The 17,327-nt window shown below is 44.1% G+C and overlaps 1 protein-coding gene across 3 annotated transcripts in view; it reads left to right on the forward strand.

Moving 5' to 3' along the window:
* mrpl11 (mitochondrial ribosomal protein L11) overlaps positions 1 to 17,327 on the forward strand; it is an 81,428-nt gene that overhangs the window by 55,160 nt on the left and 8,941 nt on the right. The gene's annotated exons all lie outside the window — the stretch shown is intronic.

The raw sequence follows: 17,327 nt of genomic DNA on the forward strand, positions 1-17,327 counted from the left end.
TTAAATTGTACAGTGATAAAATAAGTATTTCAACACCCTGCTATATTGCAACTTCTCCCACTTGGAAATCATAAAGGGGTCTAAAATTGTTATCGTAAGTGCATGTCCACTGTGAGAGTGATAATCTAAAAAGAAACATCCAGAAATCACAATGTATGATTCTTTTTTTTTTAACGATTTATATGTGATGCAGCTGCAAATAAGTATTACTACTTAGTACTTATTTTCTTCACTGTATTCATATCACACATTATTCGCTATATTGTTGCATTTTGCTGTGATTATTCTCCCACAAAGACTTTGTATAAAGCAATAAATGTGAGCAATGTTTGTTTGTTGACAACTGGCCAATATGTTCGATATCCTTACAATCAATCTTACCATCCACGTATGAATATATTCATCATTCATTGTTGTTCGTTCATTCCTCACTTGTAAGACGATTTAGCTAACTCGCAGAACGATTACGGCACTTGTAGTGGTAAACATGTTGGTTGTAAGGCAGTCATGCTATTAGTGCAGCGTGCACTCGGTAGCCACAAATAAATATTTCATGGCCACAAAGTAGCATGAGAAGCAATTTTTGTCAATATTGTCACTGATATTTATTTTTCTTCCCATGTCTGGGCCTCTGCGCATTTACAATGATTACAATGCTGTTTTTAATTTCATTTTAATTTATTTTGTTTATTTAGCCGCGTTGTCTAGGAGGAGTCATCCCCATCTTAAAAATGAGGCGGGCGAGTAAGTGGAGCGAAAGATGCTTGTAGCCTGTAGACGCATTTAGAGCAGGAAGCAGATGATACAAGTTTAATTAGACCTCCTCCTCTTCACTCCCTGCAAGTCTTCATGCCGCGTTGCCACTGCAGCCTGCCCGAAGCCCACTTCAACAGCAGCTCAGAGACTTTCGCGGGCAGATGGGTGGAATTTATCAGAACGTTCCGAAAGGGCGGACAGCTCGCTGGACAAGTGGTTAGCACAAAATGTGACCTCTGACCTGCATTTGCCTTGGGTTACTCCTGACAAGCCTTTAAAAAAAAAAAAGGATGCAATAATATTTAAAGCAGGCCACCGATGAGGTTTACAGACTCTCGAGAGTACTGAAGCAAACCAGATAAGGAGGGAGAAGAGGAGCATTATCGGATAATAATTATTTTGGTAGTTTATAATTTAGTAATTTAATCTACGTTCCTACCCTCACCTAAGGGCACGAGCTGTGGGACGTGACCGAAAGAACAAGATCCCAGATACAAGCGGCCGAAATGAGTTTCCTCCGCAAGGTGTCCGGGCTCTCCCTTAGAGACAGGGTGAGAAGCTCAGTCATCCGGGAGGGGGCTCAGTGTCGAGGTGGCTGGGGCATCTGATCCGGATGCCTCCCGGACACCTCCCTGGTGAGGTGTTCTGGGCATGTCCCACCGGAAAGAGACCCCAGGGACGACCCAGGACACACTGGTGAGACTATGTCTCTCGGCTGGCTCGGGAACGCCTCGGGATCCCTCCGGAAGAGCTGGAAGAAGTATTTGGGGAAAGGGAAGTCTGGGTATCCCTCCTGAACCTACTTCCCATGTGACCCGACCCGGAGAAGCGGTTGAAGATGAATGGATGGATAATTTACTCCGTAAGCACATAAAATGCCAATTTCAGTTTGAAAAAAGACTTTTGGGGGTCAGGAAAATTCGACACGTACACTTGGGGCACTTAGCATATTGTATTCCATCTTCAGAAAATCATAGTTTCACCCTAGAAGCTTATGTCCACAATACTCACCGTTGCACCATGACATTGGGTAAGAAAAGTGGAGCCTAATTCATTTTAATCAAAACTGTCAGAATCAGAATCATCTTTCATGGCCAATTGTGTAGAACACACAAGGAATTTTTCTCCCGTATGAGTCTCTCCAGACATTTAGTGATTATAGATGTTAGTCAGAGCAGCTGGTCGATAGTCGTTCAGGCAACTCACTGGGTTCCTCTTGGTTACTGGGACGGTGGTGGTTGATTTGAGACTGCAGAACGCAACAAAGAGCTTCCAAATTCTTTTGACCTGTTGCTGTACGAAAACATGTTTCCCTAGAGTAGATCACTGCCTCTCTTAGGAGGGTGACCGTCCTGCTTGTCTGAGTAAAATTGGAGCAACCTCATTGAGAAACCAAGACAGTCATTTTTTATCTCGGCATGGCTTGATGAGGTTTTCCAGAAGGGTTACGGAAGGGGCTGTAAAGGTTAGGGTATTGGAGTTTCCGAAAAGAACTTGTTATTCACAGAAGATGCAATGTGTGCTTGCTTCAGTTGTTGATTGTTCAGTCCCAGTTTAAAATCTAATGCGAAACTGATGACCAAACCAAATTATTCATCCAAATCATATCAATGCAAACCACCGTGAAGGGGTTAATGGAAATGAACATTCATTATGCCGAGGATTTTTTTTTTTTGTGTGATCCATACCGGTATAAAAACGACATGGTGCATCTTTAGATTATAAATTCACTTGTCTAAGCCACCACTGGTTTCATAAATCACACTCGAGTTTAGAATGTTTTACCCGGAGGCGGTTTGGGTGCCAGGACTGTACTCAGAAAGCATATTAACAGCTCTACATCAACCAGTCACAATTTGCAACCTTTCGGTCCCTAAGCCAGCTCCTGATGTTCTTTGCCCCCTTGTTGATGTCGTCTCCCCCCCCCCTTTCGATTTCATAGCTTTGCTGTGTCCACAGGGGCCACCGCACAGGCACTTCATTTTGCACTCCGAGTAAGCGCACACCACTCTGAGTGTACTGGGCTTGCTTTAAGAGTGACCTTTAATCAGACGGTGTGAAAAAGAGGATGTCGAGTCCCCCTTCTCGTCACATTTGGCTGCAATGCGAGCTGTCAGCTTGGCGAAAAATGATCTTCCATATCTCACACTTGTGACTTTGAGCATTTGTCCCTCCATTTTTTGCCCCTGTGGTTGTGGTTTAAGATTACGCCTGCAAAGCGGATCACTGTCAAAGACAATAAGCAAGGTGGTGGATGGGATTAATTTGAGTTGTTTGGCTGATTTTATTTATTTATTCATTGCTGCCTGCAATGAATTGAAGTCGTTTCACAAGAAGTAGCAGTTTCTCAACTAGTGAACAATTAAAAAAACTGACTTCAAGCTGTTTATTGCCACTCTCATCCATCTATCTTCTACCGATATATGTTCGAGGTCGGGTTACGTGGGCAGTAGCTTTAGCAGGGACACCAGCTACTTCATCCAGCTTTTCTGGGGGATCCCGAGGCGTTCTCAGTCCAGCCGAGAGACGTCTCTCCAAGTATGTCCTGGGTCATCCCCCGGGTCTCCTTCCTATGGGACGTTACTCCACGGAGGCGTCTGGGAAGCATCCAAATCAGAATCCCCCAGCAACATCATCCGGCTCCTCTCAATGCGGAGGAGCAGTGGCTCAAATCTGAGCCTCTCCCCGGATGACCAAGCTTCTCACCCTATCTCTAAGGCTCGGCGCCTGTACGTTGGGGTTGAGAGGATAGCTTTCAGGTGTGGGAACGGGTCCTGACTGTTTGGAGTAAACCCCCCAATCCCCCCTTTGGGAGTCCTGAGAGGGAGTGCTGGAGAGTGCTCCCGATGGGGACGCTATCGTTCTGTTGACGGATTTCAATGCTCACATGGGCAATGACAGTGAGACCTGGAAAAGCATGATTGGGATGAAACCCCCCCGCACTACCCCTTTTTTTCCAGAAGGGAGGCTGTTGAGTGTCTTCCAACTACAGGGGGATCGCACTCCTCAGCCTCCTTGGTCAGATCTATTCAGAGGTGCTGGAGAGGAGGCTCCGTCAAGAAGTTAAATCTCAGATTAAGGAGGAGCAATGTTGTTTTTGTCCTTGAACAGTGATCCACCGCTACACCCTCGGCAAGGTCCTCAAGTGTGCCTGGGAGTTCACCCAACTACTTGGAGGAGGCGTTGGTTGCTACAGCTAATATTAACTAGCAAAACACATCAGTAGCGGTCCCCTAATGTAGCTAACATAACATTGCTGTTTCTTGCAAGGATGCCAAAACCTTACAGTTTTTTGTTTTGTTTTTTCCCTCTGGGTCAACACTGAACTTCAGCCGACTGTCGTTCAGGCTGCTTGCCTTGCCGCTGCAGCCGGAACACGTGATTAATCGTGTGAGGTGGCCAGACGTACAACAGTGTGTGGGAGACCTAATGGAGTTGAAAATGGAATATTTAGGATTGTGACGCCATCCGTTCCGTTCCTCTCCCCTACATTCCTTTGACCGTGGCCTCCAAACACAACGTTCTTCCTCGTTCTTCTTGGCCGTGATTCTTCTAGCCAATTTTGGCTTTTATGGAACTTTCAAGCATAAATAACCATCATGTGGAGTCTTTGTTTTGGGTATTTTAAAAATTAGCCACAGGGCTTGTTCTCCATCTGCTTACTTGTTCACCAGCTTTATCACACTTGACTGGAGACTGGCAGCGAGAATGTTTTTCTCCCATTCTTTGAGACTGAGCTGCCACTTCCAGGATGGAAAATGGGGTAAAATGCAAGTCCGGAGTGAACTGGATTTATTTTTTTGTGCTGTGCACTGCGCCATCTCTTGGCTATGTTCATTGGCACCAGTCTCATAGCATAACAGCTAATCAGCTGGATGATACTCTGGCAGAGGCTGATAAAACCGCTGGCGAGCCATACATTTGGTAATTTGGCCTTCGGTGTGCACTCGCCTGACTTAATCCATCTCTTAATTACCACGATCACATCATCGTAATAGAAATGATCAATGTTGTGTACAATATTGCAATATAACAGCACACAACAGTAGGTCTGTCTGCTGAATGCACAGAAATTGCGGCTGTGCCTGCTGTCACTTAGACCCCTACTTCTAAAATAATTTTTATGCCTACACATCCCTACCCATTTGATCCATGAAATCATATCCGCTTAGTCTCCATTGGCTGGAAAATATGCCGCTGGGTCGTCACGGCGCTTTCCATGCCACGATAAGAGGCGCTAACTCGCTGGCTAATGGCCATCGGGAACCTGGCCCTGTGCCGCCGTGGACACAAGGCGGGCTTGCCCGCTGCGTCACCTCTTCGCTTGGTCTTCTGTCGGTCGGTACGCCCATATGATGAAGACACTTCAGGGAAAGTGAACCATTAACATGGCAGCACATCACTTAGCCTGTGGGTCACAAGTCTGCTACTCGTATACACACAATGTGTTGTGTTTCAATAGAATGCCGTACAATAGATACAGCTGCAAATAAGTATTTGAACACCTTCGAAAACGATTACTATTTGGCACAGTAGCCTTTGTTTGCAATTACAGAGGCCAAACGTTTTCTGTAGTTGTTCACCAGTTTTGCACACACTGCAGGAGGGATTTTGGCCTACTCCTCCACATAGATCTTCTCAAGATTAGACAGGTTTCTGGGCCGTCGCTGAGAAACACAGCGTTTCAGCTGCCTTCAAATATTGGAGACTGGCAAGGCCACGCCAGAACCTTGATATGCTTCTTAAGGGGACACTCCTTGGTTTTCCTGGCTGTGTGCGGGCCATTGTCATGTTGAAAGACCCAGCCACGACCCATCTTCAATGCTCTGACTGAGGGAAACAGGTTCTTCTTCTTCTTCTTTGAATAGCTCTTTGGTTTTGGTCATGTTACAGATTTTAGTCTTACTGATTGTATGGGGTGGACAGGTGTCTTTATGGAGCTAACGAGCTCACACATTTCCATCTGATTCAGGATAATACATGGAGTGGACTTTTAAAGCCGGACTGACAGGTCTGTGAGGGTCAGAATTCTAGCTGATAGACAGGTGTTCAAATACTTATTTGCAGCTGTATCACACAAATAAATAATTTAACAAAATCATACAATGTGATTTCTATATTTTTCTTTTTAGATGATCTCTCTCACAGTGGACATGCACCTACGATGAAAATTTCAGACCCCTCCATGATTTCTAAGTGGGAGAACTTGCAATATAGCAGGGTGTTCAAATACTTGTTTTTTTTCACTGTATCTATTGGGACAAATGAATAAGAATTTTACATTTGAATCAAACAAATATTACAGGACACTGACAAAAATGTTTGGTGAGCCGTATGTGACAACCTCTAATTAGACAGTTAATAAATCAATTGAATTTCATGGTAAAGGTCAGTCAGTCAGTGCTTCTGATATTGTTTCGGCCAGCACCGAATGCCTTGCCGACTGCGACCTCTCACCATTGGATAAAATCCAGTGTGTGTGGCAGATGAAATAAACGAGATAATGAATGAAGTTCAAACAGAAGAGTTTAATGAACCCGGAATCCTCCCACCATGCTCCCAAGTCCGGTAATATCGCGCCCCCCCCACCCCCCCACCCGTCGCAGGACCACTCCATGCCGTCTACAAGGGGGCAATTATTCCTCAGACCTCGTCGGCCAGGGGCAATTAATCCCGCCCCGGAGGCCCTTCTCCACGTCTGTGCCCTTTATCTCCATGTTTGCCACGCTTCCATAAACCCCCTGACCTATTCTCTCCTCTCCCCCTCGCCATCTCCCTCCAACTCTCCGGTAATTTTTGTTGCCGCTCAGTTGCCTGCCACGCGGACACACCTGCGACCTGCGCGGGGTGAACGTTTCCCCGTCGTCAGCGCTTCCTGGCAGCTTAATATGCGCTCGCGTCCACGCTTCAACAGATAGTCCCCTCAGCTTGAAATGAGGCGGCGCCGTTCATGCGTAAACATACCCTGGCATGTCGAGGATTGCGCCCCACCCTCCACCCCCTTGCTTTACCTCGCTATCGCAACCTCTTTGCCATGCCCACACACCTCCCTCAAACAAATGTCCATTAATTGTTCAAATGTTTATACTCGCCCAACTACTTGGCTGCACCTCAGCGAGTCCCCCGGGGTCGCCCCCCCCAAGCACCCGAACGCTGTGCCACATGAGCGCGTTGTCTTGTTAAAAAGGCTTGCTGGAGCTGAAAGGCCAATCACATTAACGCCGAGGGAAGTGTCAAAAAATAAATAAATAAAAAAAGACTGTAGAAAATTTGCCGGAATGGACCAATCAAATAGCGAAACCTCATGAAAGTGCAAGTTTTAAGCGATTGTTTTTCTTTTTATGGGTTTTTATAGTATAAAAGCAATTCTGAACAGTAAAATGCTCAGTGGACCAAATGATAAAATAAAAGTCTCTTCTCTTAATACCAACATATAACTTGAAATCCCATAGACGGGCTGATCTAAATTAACATAGATATGGTATTTCTAAACCCTCACACAAGTTTAACTTTAACACACAGAGCAGCAACACATACAAACTGAGCATACAACAATATTCACAGACATATTATATATTCATTCTACGACATGGGAACGATGGCTATTATAACATATCATTTTGGGGTGGGGACCTTTTCTCCCTCTTCTCAGTCTTAATTTATTTTCTGCCGTGGACGTTTTTATTGGTCAGCTGGAGTCCAACCATTCACTGCCATCTGTGAATATATGAGTTATATATTATATAAGTATGTTTTCTTTTTTAAACAGGAAAGCATTGAAGAAGGCCTCGTACACTTTTTCATTGAATGCCAAGTGTCTAAACCACAGTAACGATTAACGAATCCCTTTAGCTGGTGGCGGTGCATGGCATAGAACAGGGGTCACCAACGCGGCGCCCGCGGGCGAATGGTAGCCCGCAAGGACCATATAAGGCGGCCGCGCGGTATGTTCTAAAAATACCATAGGCCACAAATTGTTACTATTATTTGTGCTTTAAATTCTGAATCTGACTTGCTTACGTGAATTAAAATTTGAAAATACCTGTAATGTCATTTACTAGAATAAATTTAAACAAAAATATTTTATGTACATGTAATGAACTGAGTCTGAAATTTGCCGCAAAAAGGTCACGTAGACCTTAATACGATCGGTGCTCACCAAGTAGCCCTCAGCGTCAAAAAAGTTGCAGAGCCCTGGCATAGAAGATAAAGATTAGGCTGTGAATCTCGTATTCCGTGAAAGAGAGAAATGCTTAACACGTTTGAGCACCTTACGCGGGAACGGAGTACCGTAATTTCCAGCCCACAAGCCGCGATTTTTTTACACACGCTTTAAACCCTGCGGTTTATGCGGGGATCCGGCTAATTTGTGACGCAAGGGGGCACTCGAGCGGAAAAGAGCAAGAATGAGACCGGTGGTATATATGTGCCGAGGAAGTGACTTTCACCGGCCCTGTTAGCGCTGTGCTAGCTGTGTTAGTGGCGTGTCTCAGTGATATTTACCGGTAAGTTTCATTTTAATTGGCCCTGTTAGCATTAGAGCGGAGCGCTAGCTTTAGCACAGCGTTAGTGCTCGCGTTAAACTCTGTGTACCATCTTTTTTGTAAATATCTCGTTTTTCAATGTGGCCACTTGCGGCTTTTACACAGGTGCAACGTATGTATGTACCAAATGGTACTTCCTTTCCAAATGTACTCTGTGAGGCTTGTAACCAGGTGCACTTTGTAGGTCGGGAATTGCGGTATGTATTTTCAAGGTATCCACAGAGTATGTGTTGTGAGTGGGAATAGAACGTGAAGAAACTTTAAATTTAAAGTCATCTGTATGGTGTAAAGAACCGACAATGTATTCCCCAAAAAATCTATGCTATAACCGTTATTCAGTGTACCAGCAAGAAATAAAATAATAATAATTCTAAATAAGCGAAAGACGATATTGTCCGCTGTTTTTGTAAAATGGCCTTTTGCTTCCTTTTCATTCCATCCTTTATATTCCATTGTAGCGCCGAAGGCCGCTTTCGGGAAGTGTCAAGGAAAGACTGCAGGGAAATTGCCGGAATGGTGCGATCAAATAGGCGCAGCCCCCGAATCTAATTACCCCTGTAATTGTGAAGGAATAAAAAGACTGGGCTGGGATCCTGAACACAACACACAGCAATTACTCAACATTGTTGCTCTTGGATTTAATGGCAAGGAACAACTTTACGAGATTGACGTTAAATCTGACTGCGTGCGATCCTCAAGGTCCTTTTTCAAGACGCGCGGCCGAAACCTTGTTGTCCTTGTCAAGCCGCCATTGTGCCAGCCCCGTCTTCCCGTGATGGCTCGCAGCCATTTTTTCTCCAGAAGATCACACCGCTCCAGTCAGTCGCGCGGAGAGGATTTATCCAGCGGCTCGGGCTCCGGGATGATTAGATGCTTGAACGCGGCGAGGCGAGTTAGCCATTTGTCCTGGGCGCCATCGCTGCTTTTGCCACTTCAATAAATGCGATAAGAAGCAGGCCAGTCAAGCTTAAAGCATACTTTCTTGACGCCAGCCATCTGCTACCTTTAAAAAGTACTCGCAACATCTCTCACTTATAGTCATTACTGCACTGACGCTATCAATCAGCTGCAAGTAAAAATGAAAGTAGCGCATGCTGGCATAATCAGCGTGTGAGATACCTGAACCACTTAATTAAAGTATTACCAGTCAAGAGTCTTGGGGAAATATTTTTTTTTTTTTTTATGTGGGCAGCGCTCAGAAATTTGAGCTTTCTCAGGTGGTGGATGATTCTACTGTGCCAACTCCACATCAGAGAAGGCTTACATGTAATTGTTGGTGCAAGTACTTTGTTATTGTACTTAAGTAGATTTTCCAGGTTGCGGTGTTCGAGTGTTTATTTACCTGCGGTTTATGCGGTGATGCGGCTAATTTGTGCATTTTTTGTAATGACTGCAAAGGAGCACTTGAGCAGAAAAGGTAAGAATGAGACCGGTGGAATATATGTGCTGAGCAAGTGACTTTTACCGGCCCTGTTAGCGCTGCGCTAGCGTTAACGCTGTGCTAGCCTGTTGCTGCTGTGTTACTGGCGTGTCTCAGTGATATTTACCGGTAAGTTTTATTTTAACTAGCCCTGTTAGCGTTAGCACTAACGTTAGAACCGTGCTAGCGTTAGTGCTAGCCTTAGCATTCAACTCTTTCTGTGTACAGTCTTTATAAATATCTCGCGTTTCAATGTGGGCACTGCCGGCTTTTACACAGCTGCGGCGTACGTATGTACCAAATGGTATTCCCTTTACAAATGTACTCGGTGAGGCTTGTAACCAGGTGCGCTCTGTAGGGCGGGAATTACGGTACATTTCATAATTTGTACTTGTTTACCTGAGGTACAGGAGTTGAATCAGTACTTGTACTTTGGCAGCTAATTATTTAGTGTGCATAAGTACATTTTTGGGTATCTACATTTCAGCATTCATTTTTCTGGTGCCATTTTGCTTTTTCTGTAAAAAATTACTTTTTTATATTTACTCTTCAGTTCGTTTCAGGCTGGATTTTTCATATTTTTTTTTTTTTTTACATTTCCTGACATAAAGAATTTGAATCAAAACAAAAATAGCATGTGACCTTCAGTGTTATTTTTTTTTCAAGACTTGTCAATTCTTGGAGTTCGTCAGTCAAGTGTCTGCCTAATTTCAGCCAAGTCCCAAGTCCTCCAGTTGGTGATGTACAGTGGTTATAAAAAATGAAAAACTAAAAATTAAAAAAGCCACGTTCAGATGACAGTTTTTTTAACCCCGCACCCCCACCCCCAAAAAATTTGACAAAAATAATACATTTAAATATTAATGTGACCTAAAACTTTGACATTTTTTTCTAGAGTAGAAGTAAAAGCAAACAACTGTGATAATGTGGTTGCACAAGTGTGCACACCTTCATATAACTGGGACGAGTCTGGGTTCAGGATTAACCCATCATGTTCAAACTCAGGGCTCAGCAACCTTTTTGAGGACGAGGGCTTCTTCGTGAGCACCAATCGTATGCAAATTTCAGACACGGTTCATTACACGTACATAAAATATTTTTGTTTTAATTTATTGTAGTACATGACATTACAGACATTTTCAAATTTTAATTCACGTAAGCAAGTCAGATTCAGAATTTAAAGCACAAATAATAGTAACAATTTGTGGCTTATGGTATTTTTAGAACATACCTCGCGGGCTACCATTTGGCCGCGGGCACCGCGTCGGTGACCCCTGTTCTAACTCACGTAGCCTGGTAGTCAGCACACACCTTCCACTTTTTAAACCAATTTGTTCTAGTAGGCTTTTTTTGACATGTTTGTAGTCCCGTTTTACAGCCCAGGAACCGTTCACAGTGTCATCGAATCTTATAATTCAGCAGCATCATTCACGAGAACTGACTCGAGTCCTTCACCGCTGCTTATCAAAAGATCATTTGTGCACACACCAAAGTTCAGGTTTTATTTGTCGTGTTTGTCTGAGCCCTTTTTTAGCAGCCGACGACTGCTGAGGAAGTCATTTCCTCTGTCTATATTGAGCAGTGACGCTGCTTTTGTGTCCGCTTAAGCACATTGGACATGCAAGGGGCTATTATCTCCAACTGGTTGGGGGGTGCTTTTCTCGGCTTTGTGCAGAATGAAAAGGGAGCGTCTTGATCGTGAGATGACGCCAGGCGCGGCGAATGACAGGGACGTGGTAGTTACTGAGTGAGGCGGTGCCGAAGCTTTCTTCGATTCACGCACCGCTTTATATTAATCCATATTTAATTAGATGCGCCCCCTTGTTGTTTACTTTGGTGATGTTGCTTTACGAGGTGCAGAGGGAGGGAAGGGCGCATGTACAAGGTAGTCGGAGTGACATGGGAATACGGTTAATAAGCACGGCAGGGAATAGTAGGCAAGGCACTGTAGAAACAAACAAAGCCTCGGGGGGATCTATTTACTTCATTTTATTATTGCAAAATATTGTGATAGAAATAATCATGTTGACTGTGAAACAAAAGGTAACCTCGTTATTTGCCAACCTTTATTGAGCCGAGGCACGTTTTACGTGAGAAAGTGATGAAAAGGACATCTGCAATCGATGGAAATACACAATATGAAGACAACGCATCGCCGGGGTTGGGCAGGAACCTCTTATGTCCAAATATGGTTTTCATATTTTTTTTAAAAAAAAAATTCTTCAAAAATCAATACTATTGATCTATTGTCAGCTGTTTTGAGACAAAAAACTATTTTAAGTGTTGAAAATAACTTACGAACCAATCTGTCAACCCTCTGTATTGCTCAACGGAACAAAAATGTTTCTTTATCACGAGAGCAGTGCTACATTATATAGCCTCAAGATTGAACGTGTAAATGTTTCTTTTAGACCAGGGGTGCCCAGACTTTTTTACCCCAAGATCTACCTTTCAAGCAGCCAGCCTCTCGCGAGCTCCCGCCGACAGGAGGGGATGATGATGATGCTCCAAAACCGTTTTAAGGTTAATGTTATGTTGCCTCCTATATTTAAAACACAGAATTAGCTTTTTGTGCACTGTATCCTGTGCCAAAGTGGAATTTTAAATTGACACACCATCTCATCCTGCACTTTCTACTGTGGTTTGAGACCAGACCTTTCCCACTCGGAAAAGAGAAAATCTCGTCCAGTTTAACCACTTTTTCTTCAATTTATTCACATACTCCGACAGTCATTGCACCTTAAAACAACATCATTTCTTTTTTCAACTTTCTCCATTAATATCGAAAGTAAATATAAGCAGCATGTCTAGCTTGTCTTTGCTTTACGTTGCCCAGACTGTGTTGCAAACTAAAGCAGCGATGGTGGACGCTGTCATTATAAAACACATTGATGGGCTGCGTAAGTACTGTAAAATTTGTAATTATGAGTGTGTTTTTAAGAAGGGGGGGGCGTAAGGTAAACTAGGAAAAAGAGAATGTGGTGGAGCAGCGGTCGTTGTTAGAGAAAGTTCCGTGTGCTGCCTAAAAGAAACCAGTGGCTTCTTCGTTTTATTTGTTTACAGTACGTATGTGAATTGTGCCATCGATGCATTGAGGCACCCCTGTTTTAGACAATAACCAGTGAAAACAGATACATTTGAGTAAGCTTGTTTCGTCACAAATGGATCATTGTAAAGGGTTTGGTGAAGAAGGAACTAGTCAGGCACAAAGGTAACTTTCTGCACATTCATTTCCGCCGATTACATTGTCTAGTTTGCTCATCGTTGTATTTATTTCAACACTCGTGGATCTAAGACCTTTGAGAAAGCGTTTGGAAGGATGATGTAATTGCAGTAATTTGCTTCTGTGAAGGACTGACTCACAAGTACTATTTTAATCAATGACAGAAATAAATGAGAAAATGCAAAGGTGTATGATAATTGATTTGAAGTAGAAAGCTGTCTGGTTCCTTGTTCATTTTTTTTTTCATCAGCAGTGCCCAGCAATGTTATTACGGCTTCATTATTAGCATTCATAAGGTGCTTTTGAAACCGTTAGTGGACTTGAGAGAACTTTCTACTCCATTAACCTCAAATGAACGCGTCCTCCGGCCTGTCATCGCAGATTGTGCCGGGATGACTGACTTTTCATCAGATCCGTGATTAGAGTCGGAAGGTGGCTCCATTAAAGTTTTTTTTTTTTTTTCCTCCTTTCCCTCATCTCTGAAATGAATGTTTCAATCACTGCGTTGGTGGTGTGCAGGGTGAAGTGCAATTTAAATTGCAGCGGTAATAATTAGATTCTTTATTGGATGTCTCCTGGTGGAATTTCTGCATTCGGCGAGGAGGCGCGCGAGGGCCACATGTTGACTTAATGTCACCCATCCATTTTGCTTTCACCGCGCTCCGGCTGCAAAACGAGGGGTTCATTCATCACCGGCCTTGTGTGGCTGAGACCAAGTGACAGACGCACACACACACACACACAGACACACACACACACACACACACAAACACACACAGGCAGTGCACTGTAAATGTAAATATAACAAGGAGCCTTTATTCAATGTAAAAGTGTCAATCACTGGAATCGCACACACAAGTGACATATGCAAACGCAGCCCATCGTGCATATTCCCTCAACTACTCGTATGTGTGTGTGTTTGCGTGTACTCAAAGCCGTCTGGAGTTTTGTGATTGATTGGATGACGGCAGCCTCGGGCGGATGCGAGCAACATGCAAGCTCCCCCTCGTGCGTTTCAACCCTCGCGTATCGTTCGCTTTCCGTGCGCACGCGTTGTAGTATTTTTCCAGGTCGGGGCCAAGAATGTACTCATCGTAATCGTCTGTATCAAATTATGAGACGGAGATCTTTTCAAAATGTATCGATGGTACCTCGGGATTGGGAGGGAATTGGATCTCTCTCTGTGGGAGTGGCATAGGATGGGATTCGGGTTTGGGAGTCTCTGGGTCTGGGAGGGAGCAAGAATCAAAATCCACTCCTGTGTCAGCTTCCTCCATTTTTCAGCGGTGCAAATATATTGCACTTTAATCCTTAATTGACTGACCTAACATCCCACAGGGTCCTTTTGTGGCTTTTCCTTGCCACAACAATGAGGCGCTCTAAAGCAGCCACACTAGCCCGAAGCCCTAGTCAAGTCTGTCAAGTGTTTTTTTTTTTTTTTCATGGCTGTTCCATCTTTACTCTGTTTGACATGCGCACACTCAAAGATGACAATGAGATGTTCTAAAGCAGTCAAGCCAGAGAACTATATGAAAGGAAAATGTATTTTTGGCGTGCAAGCATAGTTACCGTCTAACTGAATGTCGTAATTGTGCCAGATTAACGCTAATGCGAGCAGAGGAGCGCACGTTCTTGTATAGTGGTTGAGAGGAGACTTGTCTGAGCCGCAGTGTCTATAGTCATGCCCCCCACTCAACCCCCCAAAAACGTTAAGAGAACGGAAATTTTCAAATAACTTTTAACACGGAGAGAGTCACTGATGGTGTAGTGGTACACACTGCTATCTTTGGTGCAGGCAGCGTGGGATCGATTCACGCTCAGTGATGGTGTCGATATCTGCCCTGTGACCGGTTCAGGGTGTAGTCTGCCTTTCACCCGAAGCTGGCTGGGATAGGCTCCAGCTTTCCCGTGACCCTTGTGAGGATAAGCGGCTTGGAAAATGGATGGATGGATTTAACACGGTATTTCTTCTTTTCCTTTCAGCTTGTCCTGTTCGGGGATCGCCACAGCGTGTCATCTTTTTCCATCTAAGCCTATCTCGTGCATCTTCCTCTCCAACACCCATTGTCCTCATGTCTGCCCTCACCTCATCCATCAACCTTTTCTTTTGTCTTCCTCTCACTCTTTTGCCTGGGAACTCCATCCCTTCGCGCCCTTCTACCAACATACTCACTCTCTCGCCTCTGGACATGTCCTAACCATCTAAGTCTGCTCTCTAGCCTTGTCTTCAAAACATCCAACTTTAGCTGTGCCTCTAATGAGCTCGTTTCTAACCCTATCCAACCTGCTCACTCCGAGCGAGAACCTCAACATCTTCATTTCTGCTATTTCCAGTTCTTCTTCCTGTTGTTTCTTCAGTGCCACCGTCTCTAATCCGTACATCATGGCCGGTCTCACCGCTGTTTTATAAACTTTGCCCTTCATCCTAGCGGAGACTCTTCTGTCACATAGAACACCAGACACCTGCCGCCAACGGTTCCACCCCGCTTGGACCTGTCTCTTCACTTCCTTACCACACTCTCCATTGCTCTGTATTGTTGACTCCCAAGTATTTGAAGTCGTCCACCCTCGCCATCTTTTCTCCCTGCAACTTCACTCTTCCTCCTCCGCCCCTCACATTCATGCACATATAATCTGTTTTACTTCGGCTAATCTCCATTCCTCTCCTTTCCAGTGTGTGCCTCCATCTTTCTAATTGTTCCTCCACCTGCTCCCTGATTTCACTGCAAATCACAATATCATCTGCGAACATCATAGTCCATGGTATTTAAAAAAAAAAAAAAATCTCATCTGTCCAGATGATTTCATTCTCATAGTGTTGAATTCATACCAATTGGACTGTTCAGGTTGCCTTAGAAGACATTCGGAATTCCATCCGAGCTGGCGTCATCCGTGCGAGTCTTCGTTAGGACACACTAGCCCGGGTTGGTGTGGAGAAACTGTTTATCCTCGAAGGTGGAGGCACACCCGACAAACCATGGATGATATCATTTTTTTGGAATGGAATATAGGAGAGTGGTTAGGGTGCCTGGCAGCGTGGCCAGCGTCCGTCAGACAGAATCATGAGGTGAAAACTTCAATAATATTCCATTCAGTTGTGAAGTGATAAAAGAGCTGCCTCTGGGCCACGTACAGTAGGTTGTGTTTTTGTGTTATTTGTTTGAGGTAAAATTATTTAGTTTCTTTGCGATGGACAGAAGCTTATCATTGTAAATGGGATGAAAGCATAAAATCCTTTTGAAGTGAAAATTCTGTCTGGACGTTCTCAGCAACCAAGAGGTCAAAAGGTAGTGGAAAAACTCAGTTCTCAGGACTGTTTCGAACAAGCGTGTGAACACGCACATATGCAGTATAGGTATATGTTTTAGACGCTTACTGTTTCGACATTCCCCCCTCACTCTTCAAAGATCATCAGCAAGTGTGTGTTTTTTGCAGGCAAATGTGGTGGTAACGCAGACAGTTCTCAGCGCAGTTACAAGCGCCCTATGGGTTGTTTTCACGTGACGTCACCCTTTGGGCTACCTCGAACGGCGGCCATTTTCGATCCCTGAGCTCCGTTACTCAAACATACGCAAGGTGGACTGGACGACATTATGTTTCTAACTGTATTTATTGAAGATGTGACCGACACCACATCAAGCCCAGAATGACTACGAGGCTAACCGGCATACACACATCATGGGACTCAGGACTGCGTAACAAAGACGCAGTATTGTGCCCTTGATCTTTTACTTACCACTTACTTACTTACCTGTATGCTAACACAGAAAACAACAGGTGGTGAAATATATTTTTTTTAATATCGAGGCAAAACCATTTATTCAATTTTTTTCAAAAAGTAAAACCTGTATGAGTTCACCACAAGCAAAGCAAAATGTTTATTATTTGTTTAAAATTTGATGACAATGGCAAAAAGAATAAACAAATCTAGCATTTCACAAAATTCTTGAATCTTTCTAGTGACTAACAAAAAAGGATCTTAACCGTAATGTTGGCCTTCTGAAAAGAGGATTGATTAAGCTGGTTAGCTTAGCCCGGCGACACATCAGCACGATGGAGGTTGAGACCCGGGCAGCGGGATAGCAGTGTCGGGCAATTGTCCACAAAGCCAAGTCTCTGTGAAGCACAGAGCCGCAGAACGTCCAAAGACTTTTGTGGGAACCGTTAGACGATGTCCCCGCCTGAGACGCCCGTGAAACACAAAAACACAAACAGTAGCCGAGAGCATTTCGGGGAATTTCACAGTGGTAAGTGTTAGGTAGAGGGGTTAATTGGCGGTGCGCAGTGATGTGTGGCTAATTCAGCAAAAAATGTGACGTCAGTGAAAACAACCCATTGTGCAATAGAAATTACACGTGCACGTTCTTGCCATTACCAGCATTTT

Source organism: Syngnathoides biaculeatus, chromosome 11 (genome assembly GCF_019802595.1).
Source record: "Syngnathoides biaculeatus isolate LvHL_M chromosome 11, ASM1980259v1, whole genome shotgun sequence".
NCBI classification, from domain to species: Eukaryota; Metazoa; Chordata; class Actinopteri; order Syngnathiformes; family Syngnathidae; genus Syngnathoides; species Syngnathoides biaculeatus.